The 20080-nt window shown below is 44.7% G+C and overlaps 1 protein-coding gene and 1 long non-coding RNA gene across 6 annotated transcripts in view; one reads left to right on the plus strand and one right to left on the minus strand.

Moving 5' to 3' along the window:
• Nucleotides 1-1028: 1028 nt before the first annotated feature.
• Nucleotides 1029-11382, minus strand: LOC147023221 (uncharacterized). Its single transcript, XR_015060073.1, has 4 exons — nucleotides 11243-11382; nucleotides 9416-9557; nucleotides 3683-3927; nucleotides 1029-1187 (listed from the first exon to the last, which is right to left on the minus strand). It is a non-coding gene; the product is annotated as an uncharacterized LOC147023221 (long non-coding RNA).
• LOC147023222 (alanine aminotransferase 2-like) overlaps nucleotides 6689-20080 on the plus strand; it is a 98749-nt gene continuing 85357 nt past the window's right edge. For 2 of the 5 annotated variants that reach the window (XM_085888397.1, XM_085888395.1), the window contains exons 1-2: nucleotides 6689-6835; nucleotides 7252-7364. The gene's annotated coding sequence lies outside the window, so the exon portion shown is untranslated. Of the gene's footprint in view, nucleotides 6836-7251; nucleotides 7365-11341; nucleotides 11463-20080 lie in introns of those variants that run through there. The other 3 variants (XM_085888399.1, XM_085888393.1, XM_085888396.1) reach the window with 3 other exon arrangements.

A 20080-nucleotide genomic window follows, 5' to 3' on the forward strand; every position in this document is an offset into this window, starting at 1 on the left:
GATTACAGACTTGGAACTCCGAAGGGTTGTGATAACCACAGCTGCACAGGAAACACCTGTCTTGTGACACCTTGTCACGACCGCATTTGTTTCGGACTGCTTGTATCTTGTGGACGTCGGTTTGTGCTTCCCAAGTTCCAAAGCATCTCTAACTGCTGCTTCCATGGAAACACCATTCTAGATATCCCGTTGGAAAGCCAGGTCAGGCTCTTGCAACAACAGTATCTGTGCAGCTCCATTCGTCTATCCACAAACGAACTGGTCTCGAGAACATCGTTTTATTATTCTGACACCAAATTTACCTGGCTGGCACGATGATCTAAACTCCAGGAGGTGTTCACACTCCCCTCCGAGCTGCCTCACTTGCATTCAAATTTTCGTCCAGCTACAAATTGTCATCTCGGTGTTTCACAGGAAGGTTGATTCATCAATGAGTGTGCACTGTCCCTCGGATGAACGTTAAACTCGGCATCCCCTCTGCCAGCATTAGTGGGTGGACGTTAAAGATCACATGGTGTCCTTCATGAATAGTAGGCGAGCTATTCCCGGCACTCTGGCCAAATTCCAAATTATTTCTCTCACCTACAGGGGACACTGCATCAGTGGCACAGCTGCCACTCCCAGCAATAGTATTAATAACAAGCCGAAACCCGTCACAGACGGATTCCGTTCCATGAGCCCAATATGATAACCAGTGGTGTCTCTTGTAAGAGCCGGATCCCAGTCGATGTTCTCCATGGCCTTACCTAATGAGGCCTACAAAGCGTCCTTGTACACGACATTTTTGGTGTACACTACTCCTTGTGAAGAAGTCCCCTTATTTGTGCACGTGTCTACTTTGACGTACAAACACCGTGTCAAAACTTCTCAGGTCACAGTACCGAGAAAAACGTGACGCGACCACAAGGAGGAGCACAAAATTGGTCCTTCAGTATTAATATGTAGATACAATGTTTCTTGTTACATTTTTTGTGTCAAATTCACATTCTGAGGTAGTCAGCATGTGCAGAAGAGGGTTTTAGGGCCCTGTCACACCTTGACGTTTTAGCCAGCGTGTTCTGCCTCTCCGGTCTGGACCGGATAGCATACAGCTAACAGCCATCCGCCAATGAACGTAACGTCTAACAACCATGCTGAGGCTTAGAGTTCTTTATTCTTGACGAATGGTATGAATTGTGTGGTAATCGCTGTAACAAAAACAAAAATAAAATGTTATAGTAAGTTGACACAGATATTACGGTGATCGTTATACATGTACAAGATGTATATTAAAATCACTGATCAGAGTAACGGTACAATAACAAATTAGAGTCACTAGAATAGACCACAGAGCTTTACATTTGTCTACACATCAAAGTTGCAAGTTCTTTCCTATAGGTTGTTGTTGTAACACAATTGTCAAAGTTCGTCGGTAAAACTAGAGCATCGAACTGTTTCATGCCGACATAAAGTCACAGTACAAAATTCTGGTATTGAACGATAAACAAAACGCATCACTCACACTGTTGTTGGCCACAGTCTGGCACAAAAAGCATTTTTCATCGCAGCGGGCAAAAAAAACACATGGCAAGGCGACATTTTTAACACAGCGTCTCCTGGCTCATGGTAGGCGAAGCCACAGGGAAGCAACAACAATCAATATGCATGACTAGTTAACCGGCACAGTGTGGCGGCGGCATATCTTGGCTCTCGGTAGGCGGAGCCACAGGGAAGCGACAACAATGAATACGCATGACTAGTCATCCGGCACAGTGTGGCGGCACACAGCGTATGGAAAGGTATCAAAATGTATGTAAAACGCTGGCGTACGCTGAACTATTGATGCTTTTTTCCAGTTTTGGACGTATTCATAACGAGTTAGATGCATGCATAACATACGAGTAACGTACACAGAACGTTTCGATAACATATAGATAACTTGTATCAACGAATGCTGAGCGTGTTGTCGGCGTTAACAACCTATGCCCAACGATAGTCTAACTTATGCATAGCGCGGCAGCGTATCGCCGACGATCACGTGGCGTAGGCTATTAAAAGGCTGCGGCTCGACGATTCAAATCATAACCACACTAGACATCGAACTGTCAAGCCGCTGTCACACCTTGACGTTTTCGCCAGCGTATGCCGACGTATGAAAAATTCGCCGAATACGCTGGCACACGTCGAATACGTTTTGGGTATGTTTCGTATACGTTAAGAGCATGCTGAAGCACGCTGAAACACGCTGGCATACGTCGTAGTACGCCGAGTGCATCGACAAATTTTCAGCATGTTGAAAACTTTTCGACGTACTCGGTGTATGATACATGTTCAGCTTATGCTGGCCAAGAGTTGGAGGCACGTTATGCGATCGTTGACACACGTCGACACACGTTACTTGTAAGTTACTCATAAGTCGAAACACATCGAGGTAATGGTTAGCGTCAGTGTTCCAGACTCCCTGTTTTTTTTGTTTTTTTTTTCCTTCTTCTTCGGTGTGACGGTGATGTTGACACTTCAATTTCTCGTGCGGTTATGATTTAAATCGTTGAGCGGCAGCCTATTAATATATTATATTATAACCGCACTAGAAATCAAAGTGTCGACATCACCGTCATACCGAAGGAAAAAAAAAACAGGAAGTGTGGAACACTGACGCTAACTAGTACCTCGACGTGTTTCGACTTATGAGTAACTTACAAGTAACGTGTGTCGACGTGTGTCAACGATCGCGTAACTTGCCGACAACACATTACTCATAGGTTAGAAATAAGTTTTGGGTACGCTAAACATTACCTCGACGTGTTTCGACTTATGAGTAACTTACAAGTAACGTGTGTCGACGTGTGTCAACGATCGCGTAACGTGCCTACAACTTATGGCCAGCATTATGCGGAACGTGCGAGTCATACGTTGGCACAAGTCGAAAAATTTCAAGCATGGAAAATTTGTCTAACAGCTCGGCGTACTACGACGTATGCGAGCATGCTCTTAACGTATACAAAACTTACCCATACGTATTCGACGTGTGCCAGCGTTTTAGACAAATTTTTCATATGTCGGCATACGCTGGCTAAATCGTCAAGGTGTGACAGGGCCTTTAGTTGTTGACCTTGGGCCTATGTTGACCTTTTGGTCGAAGTTGACCTTAAAAATAATTGGTGGTTAAATTCAATGAACTGAAATATAAAACCTCTTCAAATTTCCAGTCAATCGGATGAAAATTGAGGATTTTAGAAATCTCACCTAAGTTGTTGACCTTTGGCCTATGTTGACCTTTTGACTTCAAAAACAATAGGCTTCTTCCTTATGACAAACTCTACCATGTGGTGAAGTCTAATGAAGATCGATTTAAAATTGTGATCTGTAGGTGATAAACAGGCAAACAGACAGACAGACAAACTTGAAGAATACCAAAATCGACAAACCACTATACTTGAAAAATCTTCGATTTTGAAAGTAACAAACAGACAGACAGACAGACAGACAAACAGACAGACAGACAAACAAACGGACCCAAACACAATTCCCTCGCCCTCAGCAAGAGTAAAATTATTTTCAGTTATGAAGTAAGGAATCACCACATCACGGCAGGAAAGCCGAGCGGTATGCATGCTCACTTTGTGTAGCCTGGATTCAAATCCTGACCCAGCCACTCTACATGGGGGATTTATACACACGGGTGCACAGACTGCACACATACCGTACGTATGTTCATTTTCTTCAGCAGCCGCAGCGACGGTGATAGTAGTAGTAGGAGGAGACTGGACAGCAGCATCATCACATCCCGCATTAAGTGTATCAAGCACCATTTGTGGTGGAGAACAAACTGTGAAACTTCGATGTTTTGGTGAGTTCAGCTTCTACTCGATTCTGCTCGTGTCGTTTCTCTCTCGCTTTTTGTGCCCCTCCTTTGGACCTTTTTATCATTTTCTCAGTTGTTTTTTTCTGAAACAAAAAGTAAAAGTAATCATGATTATAGTTATTTTATGGTACAGAACAGAAGAGGTCACCAAGATTGGACCATGTTTGGACAGCTATTTTCATTTGTAAAAAGAGAAACTGCAGAAAATCATTTTATTCACTCAAGTTGTTTGGGGCGGGTCAAGAACTGGGGCCAGGAGCAAATGCCCCATTTGTCCCCACTATAATCCGCCCCAGAGTATGAGTAGTTAAAAGTAACTGAAACAATCGAGTGAAAACATCACTCGAAAAACAAGTTCTAAACAGCACTCTTTCAAAATACAACACTTGATGCTATCTGGACCAGAAGCCTTCTTTTTGCTCAACCGCCTAAAGCACTTCACCGCATCGGATTCACAAATTACCGGCATAGCACACGCTCAAGTACCCAGATCCTCATGTACGGTTTCACATTTTACTCGGTTCTCTGGAACATCAAATCTCACGTAAAAGTCACTCAATTCGTCCTCAAATTTGGAATCGCAAACATCATTGGGCAATCCACCATCCTTCACCTTCTCATGGTGAAGTTCATGCCCATCATATGTCTGAGTCCCCTCCAAGCATTACGAGCACCACCATCATGTAGTTGTTCTTCAATCGTTTACACTTGCCGATGGCAGAGCACAGTTCTTCCTTCGCCATCCTCTTGGTGCAGACATCCTTCTGCAGGAATGCAAGCTTCTTCATCAAAGAAGCCTTTAATTCATCGGTAACCCAAGGTTTGTTATTTGGAAGCATACGTATGGTTCTCTCTATGGTCACAAGGTTCTCACAGAAGTTCATGTAATCTGTGATGGTCTGACTAAGTTCATTGGGGTCCTTGCATGAGTGGAAAAATGCATCCCAGTCTGTGCAGAGGAAACAGTCCTTCAAGCGTTCGTCATCCTCCGCTATTCTAGTTTTAACCCTCTTGCACAGAACCGGCATCCTTTTCAACTTCAGTCTATACATAGGCAAATGATGAACCACCTTATGGTCTGATCTCGCAATCGCTGGAGCACACTTCGCCACATAAGCTCGCTGAGGGAGCTCCTGACCCAGGTCACATCTATTGAAGTCCCCAAGAATCAATGATGATGCAACCAACAGCCACAGGCTGTATACGGAATGAATTTATGAACCGAATCTACGAGGGTGGTCCAAGGTTGGCACTTCATTTAATTATCTAAACTGTGAAACTACAAGGAGTCACCTGCGACAAGGTGACATATCAATAACATCTCATTGCCATACACGAGGGAGCAGATCGGTACCTCTGTCATTGAAAATAGCTCGCCACTGTTGTCCAACCATTGGAACTCAGCAAAAGCAAGTTTTCTTTGCACTCTCCTGGTGTTTCAAAGTGTGTGCATGAACTGGGTCTGCATCGATACCACAAAATATCTAAACTAAATGGAAGCAAAGGGGAAATTTGGAATCTCTTAGACATGCTAGGAAGAGTCTAATCCTCATTATAAATCTTCACATTCGTTTTCATTATTACATTACAAGAATGGACCCCTTAATAATCATCACCCTCATCAATTGATCAATACTCTTTACATGGCGTGTAATGATGCTTCCTGGGTGTTCCTCCATTGCCTTCACAGCAATAAGTCAGGTCAGGAATTTGGAATTTGTTCAGTGTCGTCGAGAACTCACACCTACTTTTCACGAAGGAGGAAAAGTTCCCTGACAACGAACTACAATGAAGAAGGTTGTTAGGCCCATTAAAGCCCATGCTCTGGTTGCCAATATATGGCTGTTTGTCCATGGTCTATCCTTTTCAAATTTGGAATGTCAAGTAAGGAAGCAGATCATACCATTTTTAAAGATTTTTTTTTTGGATACATTGTCGAGGCTCGTGGAAGAGTTAGCACACGAACGGATCAGGACAGAATACACAAAAATGGAATGCAAAACACACATGCATGGAGAAAGGAAACTCCAAGGAGGCAAATCTGGAAAACGAGGAGGGATTTGGGTGGGTTAACGAGGGTAGAAAAGATCATGGATTTGGATTGGGGATGATCCCAGATGGTTGTGAACACCTGTCTTGAAGACCTGGAGGAAAGAATGGGATTGAAGAGGATTTCAGAAGTTGATTCCACATGTGGGAAAATGGAGGAACGAATGAGTGGAGGTCAGCAGTGATCCTGGATTTAGATAGTTTTACCAGAAGACGATTGATGGTACACCGTGTGAGACCTGCAGAAGCCCTGAAGAGACAAAGCACAAAGACAGCAGAGGGTGCAAGACCAGAAAAAAGGTGATAGAAAACAGAGAGACCACCAACCTGTCTGCATTAGTGAAGTGATAAAGTCCAGAGACTCAGCTTCATCGCAAGAGATTCCAATGATCTTGAAGTCTGGTACGACGTGGCCCAGGTTCAAACCTTCGGCCTGTTAGATGCAGGAGGGATGCTCTAACCACTAACCCACTGAGTGTGGTTAAAGTTGAAGGGGCCCCAGCTGACAGCTTATGGCTGGACTGAGATTCAAACCTCGGCTCGACAGTTTCAAAGCAAATATGCATACATCAAAGCTATCCTGCTCGCCCAAATCCCTTCAAGACCGAATTTTTCTCTCCACTTTTTGTCATACTGGTTCAGTAACTGCGATCAGAGGTTGTTGTTTTTTGTAACAACTCGAGTCTCTGACTATATCCAAGCCGATGGTTGTGTGTTTGCGAAAGTCGAATTTGGAATACCTCACATGTTTGTCATGAATCGAGGTCCACCCATATTCCAAGCCCGCCCATCGTACAAACCAATCGGCTGCGCCGGGCGGATCTTTGGAAGTGGATTTGACGCAGACAGAGAATTAGACACGTCTTGGAATGCAGTGAGGAGAAAGTTGAGATTGTCCCTGGATATCGTTTCTTTCACTGTACCGTGGGCAACCTTTCTTAGGTAAGCTGAATTTTGTATGAAAAGTGCAAACTTGTGAAGTTTTTCCCCCTTGACCGAAATAACTTGTGATGTTATGAAGTTTCCGACCTCTCGATGGAATATTTTAACTCTCGAGTCCACATCGCTGTGTCAAAGCTGCTGCTATTTGTACTCCAGACTCTTGTGAGATTATTTGTCTAAACAGTTATGGTTTATTTTATTACACTAGCTTGTCACTTAATGGTTATCTATGTATGGTGCACATCTTGCAGAATAACAGTCTGCATTTGTGTACTTCCATCCAGTGCTTGTGAGATAACATCTCTTGGAGGAGTTCTGAGATGCAGTATCGTGGAGTAAAGTCTATATTTACCATTTTGAAATGGTTTTATGTTGTAGTTTCATTGTCCGTCTGTTGTATATGTCTGCGCAAACAGGTTTTCTTTTTTATCTCTTCCCTCCGTAAACCACGAGGGCTTGGAGAGAGGATATTAACCACCTGCCTGAGAAGAGACTTCAACCCGGAATTGAGGCTTGCCAACCTGTCAAGGTAAAAAAAAAATTTCTTAAGAACTGGTTGTGCTGTGCCAAAGGAACGGCAGCATGTCCAAGCATGTTCTGAGTGGGGTTCTGAGCTTACCTTCAGCCCCCAATAGCACTAAACCACAGTTTTAGACACTCTGGCACATTCTCAGCTGTTTTGAGGCACTATTTTACAACATTGATGCGGTCATTTTTTTGGTCCGTCAAAAATGTTTTTATCCTGGCAGAAGAAGGTTATCTGAAATATTCAACATGTAAAACAACATACCAAAGATCATGGCATTTCTCGCATTTATTAACCAGAAACTGATTTTTATCTTGTCTTGTGCCTTGTAATATATGTGCTAAAGGAATGTGTTGTCTTTGTAAGACGACTGAAGTATTTGCAATAGTTAACGATTAACAATCTATCAGGTTAACTAAAGAACCCTATAAATACAGTACAGTGTCTTTTTGACCTTGAGAGTTGAGGGTTAGATTTCATTCAAACAAGATGTGCATCTACGAGTAATTATGATTGATCGACTGGTACTTCTTGTGTGGGTTATTGTATTGCTTCATTGCCTTCTTTGCCGATTTCAACAGTTCCTTTGGAGGTTCCCATGCAAGACACGAAACTTTGTTTGCAGATTTTACTTGTAGGTTGGATGACACTGTACCATTTACCTGAAGATGTCAATGGGTTGATGTCCTGTTCTTTTTGATGATGCTGAACACTCTCTTCTCTCCAGCATTGCTTTGTGGGATAATCAAAATAAATTTAGTTACTTCTGGCAAATGGTTGAATCTTCATGAAGCATCGCAGTTCTTAACACCTGATATGTAACACTATATCACATCCATTCAGTGATATTGTTTTTCCTCCTGCTCTTCTGCCCTTTCCTCATTCACTATCACTTTTTCCCAGACTGCATCAGGAATATCATGCTTCTCAGGAAGTTTGTGGCTGACAAATTCCTCTTGCAGGTGTAAACTGGAACAAGTCTGAGTACTTTGAACAGAAAAATTACACCGAGTCAAATGTACACTCTTCTTTCTTCCTTACCAAATTCAAAAATCTTGCAGAGTTGGGGACACTATCATCAAAGGGCAATTTCTCGAAGGCCTGAGAAGCAGCTTTCACATCAAATGCTCTCACTCCTTTATAGAACTTCCTTTCATAAGAAACACGAATGTCACCTTTATCCATAAGTTTTTCAAGCTTCTACTTTGTTGTTGTTCCTACTTGAGTTATGAGTCCTTTATGGTTTTCGTATTCTCAAAGTCCACCTTTGTGATGGCATCCATTGTCACAAACTTACTAAGCAGCATTTGGACTCAAATTGCATCAGCTATGAGCGTGAGCCTCCTGCCAGAAATGGGAGTTGGCTGTCTGCTGAATCGCATGGGATTAAAGGCGAGTGGTGGGGTTGGGGGGGGGAGGGGGAGTTAATGGGGCCTGAGCCTGAATCAGGCCTGCAGGGGAAGCAATGATCCAGGCACAGACATGGTATCCTTTCACCATGCACTGTGGAGGGAGACAATGAGCTGAATAAAAGTAGAGCTCCCCCATTAGCCATTTCTAATCAGGTGATGCACTGGAAACAGTTCTTGTCAATTTGAAATAAAAATGCAACAGGAGAAGCTGTTGAGGAGGAACAGGGAGACAAAAGGAGTTTAGAGTCAAGAGAGTGCTGCAGAGCAGCTTCTGATCAAGTCCCGCAGATATATTGGCGATGTTCTCGCGAGCTGAGGATTAACATTTCCCTGTTCGCTAGATGTTTGAGAGATGCTGATGTCTGTGGGCCTTGTCTGTGAAATGGTCGATTCGCTCATCTCAACGTGTTGTCATTCAGCTCAGCGAGTTCATCACTGGGGGTATATCAAAGTCTGTCCGATCTGTTTGTTGCTCCAGTTAAAGATGCTGGGAAATGGGATCAAACTTTTCATTCTGCTAAAAATTATCTGTGTACAGAAATGACTCAAAATTTATCCTTGTGTTAAGTTTAGTTCTGGAGGCCACACCATTGCACATTCCAACACTCCAAACCATAAAAAATAACCATTTGTTCATCTCACCTGGTCTCCCGTCATCATTCCCAAAAGCCTGTGCCCAGGACAAGCTGAAAAACTTTCACTCCAGTGGAGAAACAGCTTCATTCTGAACGGTTTCAACCTTTGACATGGATGTAACCATTTTGTATCCTCACTCCCAACCACTCTGTGTGATACAGAGTAATTCAAATTATATCACATATATAAAGTTCTTTCTCACCACTCAGTGACTTATTGATATCAATGTTTGTACTTTCTAGGTAGAATAGAAAGCTGAAATTTGGCATACTCGTGTAACTTAAAGCCACAATTTCAGACAAAATCACCAAACTGTCACTAAATGAAAATATGCATCAACAATAGTCGGCTGCTCCTGCTCAAGGAGTGTGATGTCACCAAAGACAATGCCGTGCCAGGTGATCTTGCAAAGGCACGGTTGCTTTTGTTGGGAGTGCTTGTTTCTAGGTTTTATGGCACTACGATTTGAGAAGTGTATACATGTGGGTTTTATCGTTTATAGAGAGTGTGCAGTGGTAAGTGTTCCAGTGCATACTTCAAGTATAGCATGTTTACACATATTTAATTCATTATATAAATTCTATTGGTTCACGAAAAAATATTTTCACGAAAAAAATAAGTTACCACTATATTCGTTATTGTTGTGTGTCTGTCTGTCTGTCTGTCTGTCTGTCTGTCCCGAGCATAGCTCCGTTTGATCCGATCCTGACAAAATTTTGGTGGGAGGTTTATATCATGATCTTATTGTGTTTTCCTGAAAATGGGCGTGGTGCACCCATTATGGGCGGAGCCACGCCCAAAAAACGTGTTTTTAGGGGGTAGCCGATTCAATTTGCATCTTCTCCTCGGGGGTTTGTCGAATCTGACAGGGGTTTCGGTATTTGGTTAGCACAATGGCTCCTGCATAGCCCCACGGAGCCCGATTTTTCATTTTCGTCCCAAGGTCAAGGTCACAAGGTCACGAACTTAGAAAATTGCGATTTTGACATGAAAATCCATCTTCTCCAAGGGGTTTGTCGAATCTGGCAGTGGTTTCAGTATTTGGTTAGCCCAATGGCACCTCCATAGCCCCGTGGAGCTCGATTTTACATTTTCGTCCCAAGGTCAAGGTCACAAGGTCAAAAACTTAAATTGTGAATTTTGACGTAAAAATCATGCGACCGCCCAAACTTTGAGAGCTAGGATGACAATATTTTTTTATGCATAATCTTGAGGTCATTCCCCACCTAAAGTCTTGAAACCATTTTGCTCTATCTCGAACACCTTGCCCGTGGCGCCCCCTTCAAGTTTGTTTTTACCCTGATTTCATGAAAGTATGGATAATCCGAGGAGTGTGAAACGCCATATCGCCTGTATGACATTATATTGTTCCTGGAATGTTCCAGAGGAAGTTTTGCACCAAAGGTCATAATCCTTGACCTTTGACCTTTAAAGGTCACAAAGGTCAAATTTTCAAAGTTCTGGGAATCGAACCGGTTTTTCGATCTTCTTTGACGAACTAACTCCAATAAGCTATAGCACGTATCCTGTTTCCTTATTTTAATGTCCACAACATTGTTTTGTGACCTTTAAAGGTTACGCAAAGGTCAAATTTTGAAAGTTGTTGAACGAAACTGGGTTTTCGACATTTTGCAGCTAATAACCTGTCACTCGTACCACATCATGTTGATCATTTTATAACTTGGTCAAACACTATCACATTGTCTCATCCTTAACTTCTGAAACAATCTACATCGTCAAATACCGCTCGTGAACCATTGTCGTCTTCAGACTTGTCTATTACTATTATCAATGTTTAATCAAGCTAATTACGAAAAAAACAAACATTTTTACCTTAAGTTTTTTGGTGACAGGGGTGTGTACTGGCCCTTAAGTTTGGTCAGGGGTGTGTACTGGCCCCCACACTTTTCAGCACTTGTATGGACTGGATTTTAGGGAGGATGTCGGAGAGATCAAGCTGCGGTGCATCGTTTGAGAATGTCAAGATCTCGGACCTTGATTTTGCAGATGATGCAGTCATCTTTGCGGAGACTCTAGACAGATAATAAATCAGGTAAGCATAAAGAGGTCAGGTAAGCATAAAGTAATAATAAATTAGTTCAGGTCTGGGATAAGAGATACCAATATCACAAAATAAGAACACAAAAACACACGTAATATAACAATGAAGTCCACTAAATACAACACGTAATGTATATAATCTACAGATAGATGGTGGGAAACGGGCATTTAAAAATGTACTGTTATATTTTTCGTTACCTTATTTTATTTTATTCATTTTACTGTAGGCCCCACTAGCCTACTCCTTGGCTGATCAGAGAACCCACAAGTCTCCGGTGGGCCCCCAGTTACTGGTGGGCCCTAGGCCAATGGCCTAAGTTGCCTATTGGAAAATCCGGCCCCGACTACAGGGAGTTTCAGGAAGGAAAACAGGGAATTTGAAGGAGGTGGGTGTGGAGTGGATCAACCGAAGTAGAAAAGATCAAGATTTTGGATGGGGGAAGATACGAGATGGTGATGAACAGCTGTTTTGAAGAACTGGAGGGAGGAGTGGGATTGAAGAGAGTGTGGGAGTTTGTTCCAGAGGCTGAAAAAAGAAGAGGAATGAAAGAGTGAAGGTGAGCAGTGATTCTTGCTTTTGGCAATTTCACCAGGAGTTTTTGGCAGACCTTGAGCACCCTGAGGAAATATAGGGGGGACTGGTCACAGACAGAGCAGGGGGGTTTTGGAGGGCAAAGCCAGAGAGGAGATAGCAGAAGACAGAAAGACCACTGACTTGCCAACTGCGATGATGGGCTCCATGATGTTGCTGATGATTGGAAATACGGTGATTAGTCTGAAGTTAAGCGGATTGGTTTTTCCATCATGTTTATGTATTGCAGTGATTTTTGATAATTTTCAGGTGCATGAAAATGACCAAGGGCAAATGATGGCATTAATGGAACAGAAAGGGTATATGCAACGCAGCAGAGCAGGTTTTGAAGACACGTGCGGTGAATCCATCCACGCCAGGTGCAGAATCAGAGTCGAGAGTTGCCATAAGCTTCACTTTCACAGCTGCAAAAGACACAGAGTACAGGAGCATTTTGGTGTGACTGGGTAGGGTGGTACAGAGAGCGAGGGGTTGGGGGGACACAAGATTTGGAAGCAAACATGGAAATGAGCTGTTATGCCTTCTCATGAGCAAATTCAGCTGTGGTGCCATTTGAAATGAAGTAAGGGATACTCCAATGACAGGGTTAGCAAGCCACCACCAGCTTTTTAGAAGAGGGTGAAGAGTTTGAAAATTCAATCTTGTGATTGGCCAGATGTTGTTTTCTGGCTCTCCTGAGAGTGGACACACACTTGTTGTGGGCTTTGTGGAATGATCTGAGGTTGAGGTTTCCTTCAGTCAGATTTTACCTCCAGGAAATGAAGGAAAATTGTTTCAAGGCAACTACCTCACTGCAGGATTTGCTGTACTATGGGTGAAAGGAAGGATACGTCTGATAACTGAAGAGATCAGTCGAAGCAAGTGGCCTTTGTCTTCTCATGAGTGGAGTTTCATTCATTACCTGCTTGATTAACTTTCAGAGTATTTTGAAAGTTATTTATGTCACACACAAAAGATTTGCAAGCATCGACAACGCTCTTGCAAATGCTACCTCTATTGTTGAGAAAACAAAAGGGTACTTTAAAAAAAAAACTCACAAGTGAAGCAGGCTGGAATGAAATGCAGAAAGAAATTGCAGAATTCTGTAAAGAGCACGACATCGCGGTGCCAGATGAAAACACGTCACTCGCCAAAAGAAAAGGAGTGAAACTCTCGGCAGCTCTTACGAATTTCATTGTCCCAACAACTTTGGGTCAAATAAAGCATGTATGTGGAAGAGGCAAATCCATATCATCTTCTTGCGTATGGCAGCTTGGCTGCTGGGTAGGTATCATTTTGTTGGAGCACGGCTGTGCTGCTGATGCTGTGCCCCTATACCAGTGCACTGGTACTCATTTCACCAACCTCAGAAGGATGACAGGTTGAGTCAACCCCACCTGGTATTAATTCAGCAGCCAACAGGGTTCAAACTCAGGAGGACACTATGATCCAACACAGGCTAGAACATGAAACACCTGCGACCTTAATGGAATCTCAACAAAGGAACAGGTTGTCTCTGCATCAGCAGTTGTACATTCCTGTTTTGGATGCCCTAACTGCAAAGTCAGAGAAACAATTCTCAAAAGAATCTAGGGAAACTGCTGAAGCACACATACATAATGTCCAGTGTTAGAAGGTATCAAAAATGTCATTATTAATATGGTATGTTTAACTGCATCCACTCATGCAGAAATATGCAGAACCACTCAAAATAAATCTTAAACTTGCAGCTGCAGAAATGGGCCTTTTACCAAGACGGAATTGGTTATTACCCTTCAGAGACTTCAAAAAGAGATGTCTCAGAGAATGTACCCAAACTATTACAAACCCATTCAGTTCGGTCTCGCATTGCTATTCGGGATGACCACTTCGGATTCAGTTAGCTCTCACATTGCCATTAAGGATGACCACTTCAGAATCAGTTAGCTCTCACATTGCCATTCGGGATGACCACTTCGGATTCAGTTAGCTCTTACATTGCCATTCGGGATGACCACTTTGGATGGTCTCCATTGCAGAATTGGATGGATGACCACTATGGATTTTGGATTGGATGGATGACCACTTTGGATGTCGTCCACCAGACAGCGGTCTCCGTGGGTTAACCTGAGGCGGTCCCTTCGGGTGGGTGCCTGGAATGTCCCATCCCTAAGAGAGGATGATCACCTGTCTCTGTTATCATCTGAGCTCAAGCGTTTGGACATCGGTATTGCAGCTCTCTCTCTGAGGTTCGGAGACCGGATTGCGGCGAGATCATGGTGGGTGGTTACACCTACTATTGGTCTGGTCGCTCTGATGGTTACCATGCCCAAGGAGTCACTGTAGCTGTGTCCAATAAGCTGACTCCAATGATAATTGAGGTAACACCGGTCAACGAGCGTATTATGAGACTAAAGATTCGTCACTCCTTCGGTGTCATTTCCCTGGCCTCCGTTTATGGTCCGAATGAGGTGAGTGATCTCACAGTGAAGGACACATTTTACGCCACGCTTGAGTCTGTGGTTGATCAGTGCCCCAGCCGAGATGCAGTTCTAGTCTTGGGGGATTTCAATGCATCGACTGGAACTGATATGGATGGTTATCAGACATGTGTTCGTCCCCATGGGTCAGGAACTGTGAACCTGATTAGCACTAAGTTCCTTGACTTTGCAAGAAGTCATGGACTTGGACTTAGGGTGACTTAGACCACCATCCTTGATGTTGCCAGTGGATGTCTTGTAACTCACCGTCGAGCAAAGAAGAATTTTGTCTCTCAAGAGACACTGGATACCATTGACCAGAGTTGCAAGGCCAGGCTGAATGGCAGAGTTGAACTGTTCAGGGAGCTGAGGCGTAAAACTGTACGTGCGCTAAGGGTGGACAAGGAGGCCTATGTGCGAGGAATCTGTGAGGAGGTAGAGCATCACCTGTGGTCAAGTGATTCTCTTCCTGCTTACAGGGGAATTAGCACATCACATTCATCCAAGCCCATCCCTCGGAGCACTGCAGTTCGAGCAGAGGGTGGTAGGCTCTTGACAGAGGAGTCCGAAGTGAAGGCCCGCTGGGCCGGTTACTTTGAGCGGTTGTACCAGGCTGATCCACCAGCTGTCGAGTTGGACGTCAAGGGTGTTACAATCCCTGTTGCTGACCCTCCAATCAACTGTGGTCCACCTTCGCTTGTGGAAACACAGGCTGTGGTGAACCGGTTGAAATGGGGTAAAGCTCCAGGGATCTGTGGCATCCATGCTGAACTTCTCAAGGCTGGTGGAAACTCTGCACTCGTATCATTGCATGCAGTTCTGTGCTCTGCCTGGAAGAGGGGTCTTGTTGTCCTTCTCTGGAAAGGGAAGGGTGATCGCCAAGACAGCAACAACTACCGAGAGGTGACGCTGCTCTCAGTGCCGGGCAAGGTCTTTGCTCGGATAATTCTTGATAGGGTTCGCCACCATCTGCTTGAGCACCAGCATCCAGAGCAGTCAGGCTTTACACCAAAGAGGTCAACGATTGACCATATCCTTACTCTTCGGGTCCTCACCGAATGCAGGCGAGAGTTTTGACAGGGGCTGCTTGCAGCTTATGTTGAACTCTGTAAAGCGTTTGATTCAGTGAATCGGGATGCCCTCTGGAGGATTCTTGGTCTTCGTGGGGTGCCACCAAAACTGATCGATCTGATGTCTGAACTTTACTCTGGTACTGAGAGTGCTGTGAGACGTGGTGGTGCCATCTATGACTTATTTCCAGTTGTTACTGGGGTTCGTCAGGGGTGTGCACTGGCCCGCACACTTTTCAGCACTTGTATGGACTGGATTCTAGGGAGGATGTCAGAGAGATCAAGCTGCGGTGCATCGTTTGAGAATGTTAAGATCTCTGACCTTGATTTCGTAGATGATGCCGTCATCTTTGCGGAGACTTTAGATATCCTTTTGGGGGCCCTCGAGATGCTGAATGAGGAGTCAGAGCTGCTGGGATTACGGGTTTCCTGGGTCAAAACTAAGATCCAGGTTTTCAATGATATCTTGGATGCTGCTGTCCTGTTTGTGCCTGTTTGTGGTGAGGATGTTCAGGTCGTGGAGAGATTCACTTTCCTTGGCAGTGATATTCATGTCTCTGCTGGCTGTGATTCAGAAGTGAATAGACGTCTGGGTCGGGCCTGAGGAGTCATGGATTCACTGGATAATGGGGTGTGGCACTGCCGGTACCTGTGCGGGAGGACGAAAGTCCGAGTCTTCAGGTCCTTGGTGCTTCCAATTTTGCTCTATGGATGTGAGACTTGAACTCTGACCAAGAATCTGAGACGGAGACTTAATTCCTTTGTTACCAGGTCTATTTGGAGAATCCTTGGCTATCGCTGGTCGGACTTCGTGTCCAACGAGCAGTTGCTGAGAGAGACTCAAATGAGATTTGTTGCCTGCGTAGTCCGTGAGCATCAGCTGCAGCTATATGAACATGTGGCTCGTTTTCCTGATGCTGATCCTGCTCACCAGATTCTCTCAGCGAGGGAGTCTCATAAGTGGAGGAGGCCAATGGGCCGACCACGTGCCTCGTGGTTGCAGCAGGTTGATTGGCATCTCAAGGAGATGGGGATGGGCCAGGCATCTGCCTGGGGATGGCCAGACGGAGGCCCCTGGAGTACCGGCGGAAAGTGGACACAGCGACACGCTGCTCTGGTGCATGCTCCCATACCTGACCTGACTTTGGATGACCACCCACAAAAAGTAGACAACACAAGCAACTTAAAGAAGTATGGGGGGGGGTTCATGAAAATAAATCATATATTTACAATGATAATAATTCAAAGTGTAATCATAAAAACAGAAACCGCCATGCAACTTCTTTTGTCAATCGCACTTGCTGATGCTGCTGCTCTCTGCAGAATGGCATCGTCTCTTTCCCTGATGGCACAACACAAGGCTTCGAGGCTAGTCCCACATGATCCAGCCAACAGTCAATGGCCAGCGTCTTGCTCCATCATGTGAGCCAATTAGCCTCAGCATGAACACGAGAATTGTGCAGCCTTCTTCACCATGTTGAGGGAAAGCCAGCCATAATGGCCTTCTCTTCCACACGAGGAGCCTGCCTCTCTCCCTTCTGTCCCGCTCTGAACATACTGTAACTTCCCTCCACTCTGACGTCACGCCCATCAATCTTCCACTCCGGGGGCGTGGTTTGTTAGTTGTCATCCCTGGAGGCGGTGTTTCTTGCTTACTGGACGTGCATCCCAGTTGTTGTTTTAAGGATGTGATCCCTTTTTATCGCCAAACTTGAAATGCAAAAACATAGGAGAATGTCACAGGGGCAATCACATACTGGGAGAGATTATCCTTAAAACCTACCTCATTAACACAGCATTACCCTCTGTGTGATGACATGTAACACTTAAGCTCACAGTTTCCCTACTTAGTTTACATTGAGATGTCTCCTACACATCCACGGACCAAGCTACTCTATACACTCTTATCTTTCCTCTGAAATTCCTCAATTTACCCCACAAACATAAGAAATATTGTTGAATTATATACTTGCTTGATAGGTTGTATTCGTCTGGCCTGTACGTGTTGTGCACATGCACCAATAAATCCGGCAGTTGGTTGGGGCAAGGTGATCCCATCATGCCCGTCGTCATTATATGGTGTCAGAGATTCAGAATTTTCTTCATCAATGGTGATGGAATTTAAACTGCCTGGTTATCTCCGGCTAGTTGGGAATGTAGCTGAGAACTGGCAATGCTGGAGTAAGGACCTCAAATGGTATATCATGGCTGCCAGCCTGGAGTCAACGAGCCACAGTCGAAGGTCGCCATCTTGCTGAACTGTGCTGGGCCAGATGCTGGGGATGTATATGAGAACCTCCCATTTGAGTTGACGGTTGCTTCAAAGACATTCAAAACCATCAAAGAGGCATTCAACACGTACTGCAACCAGCGGAAGAACCTTGTCCATGAGCGATTCAAGCTCTCGGAATTTACCGAGTCTGAAGGTCAGTCATTCAAATCATACTTGAACAAGCTGTGCATCATAGCGAAGGCATGCACATTTGCCAAGACGGACAACATGATCTGGGGTAAAATCATTTTTCCCATGCGCAGCCTCGCCTGAAAAGAGCGTCTATTACGTGAACCAAGACTGACTTTAGGAAAAACTAAAACTCTCTGTTTGGCTGCCGAGTCGAGTGGATCGCATACCAGGGCCATGACGTCGACTCTCACATTGGATGTTTCCACTGAGCTCTCCCAATACATTGATTTGATTCGCCGTCAAGGGTGCCGCAGTCTCAAGTCTGCTGGCAAGGGTCCCTTTGCACCCACATCTGGGTCAACCAAGAGCAATAAGGACACCCAAAATTGTGGGAACTGCTGGCGTATTCATCAACCTCACCAATGCCTTGCTTTGGGAAATGCTGCAGGAACTATAATAAGCAGAGCCATTTTGCAGAGGTCGACTGACAATCCAAGCGTGTTCATGCATTGATGACGAGCACGGCATCGACCAAACTGCCGTCTCTTAGTGACTTGTACTTTGATGGTGTGTCTACACTGCTGGTAGGAGACATTCAGGTCATGAAGTCAGACGTCTCATGGTTTGCGAACATCAACATCAATGGCCATAGGGGAAAGGTGATGGTTGACTCTGGAGCAGAGGTATCAATTCTCCCTCGCAGAATATTCGATTCTATGGAAAAGCCAGTCAAGACAATTAACTCAACAATCCCATTGAAAAGCTACAGTGGGGGCACCATCCCTCATCATGGAGTGGCCAAGCTACAATGCACTGCTGGGTCCTCAACGGGGTGCTTAGACTTCTATGTGGTCGACTCCAAAGTGCCTCCTATTTTTAGTCTTCACGTGTCTACATGCCTGGGTCTTATCCAGAAGGGCCCCAAGAGTCACTTTCTGTCTGTCGAGGCTGTGATGTCAGTGCCTTCACCGCAGCCTGACTTACATTGTCAAAAGTCCAAGCTGGTTATGCAGATTTATTCACTGGCCCAGGGAAGTTCGACACACCAGACTACATTGATCTGGATCCGTCCATTCAACCAGTCATCGAGCCACTTGGTCACGTGCCTCTCAGCCTACACGAGCGCTTGAAGGCCAAACTGCTTGACATGGAGGCACAGGGTATCATTTCCAATGTGGAAGGACTAACGGACTGGGTGCATAATCTTGTCGTCGTCGAGAAGAAAGATAAATCGTTGCCATTGTGTCTCGACCCCAGGAATCTCAACAACGTTATTAAGCGTGAGCACCACCCCATCCCTACAACAGATGAAGTCATGTGTCAGCTAGCTGGAAAGAATGTCTTCAACATATTTGACCAAAAGGACTCTTTCTGGCAGGTTCAATCAGATCAAGAGAGTGCCCTCAAGTGCACTTTTAATTATCTTTTGGGGCGTCGTTGTTTGAACCATCTACCATTTTGTGTGACGTCAGTCAGTGAAGTTCTCCAAGAGAGGAATGAGAGCACATTTGGAGACATTGATGGGATCTTCTGCATCACAGATGACATGATTCTTGCTGCAAACCACCCCTACTGAGCAAGACGCCAGCACACACAAGGTACTGGACTGTGCACGAGAGGGGAATGTCAAATTCAACCCAAACAAGATCCAGTGGAAGGTTGCAGAGGTAAAATACATGGGTCATGTCCTCACCTCTGCTGGGCCTGGATGAAGACAAAGTGCAAACTGTGTTGGAACTGCCAACTCCTCAGTCACGTCTGGAACTGCAGCGAGTTCTGGGTGTGGTTAATTACCTCGGTCGATTCATACCCAACATGTCGACCATCACAACACCATTGCTTCAGCTGCTAAAGAAGGATGCAGCCTGGGAATGGCATGGAGAGCATGATGCAGCGTACCAGCTGTTAAAATCCTCAATTGCCAAGTGCCCAGTGTTGAAGTTCTTTGATCGCACAAAGCTGGCTGTCCTTCAAACTGATGCATCTTCAGCTGGGTCATGCACGTGCCTGCTGCAGGATGGGCATCCTGTAGCATATTACTCGCGGTCTCTAACACCTGCTGAACAGAGCTATGCCCAGGTATTGAAGGAGCTTCTTGGAATCATA

This window comes from Eptatretus burgeri, chromosome 7 (genome assembly GCF_056783735.1).
Source record: "Eptatretus burgeri isolate ZD-2024b chromosome 7, Ebu_testis_v1, whole genome shotgun sequence".
Lineage (NCBI taxonomy): Eukaryota > Metazoa > Chordata > Myxini > Myxiniformes > Myxinidae > Eptatretus > Eptatretus burgeri.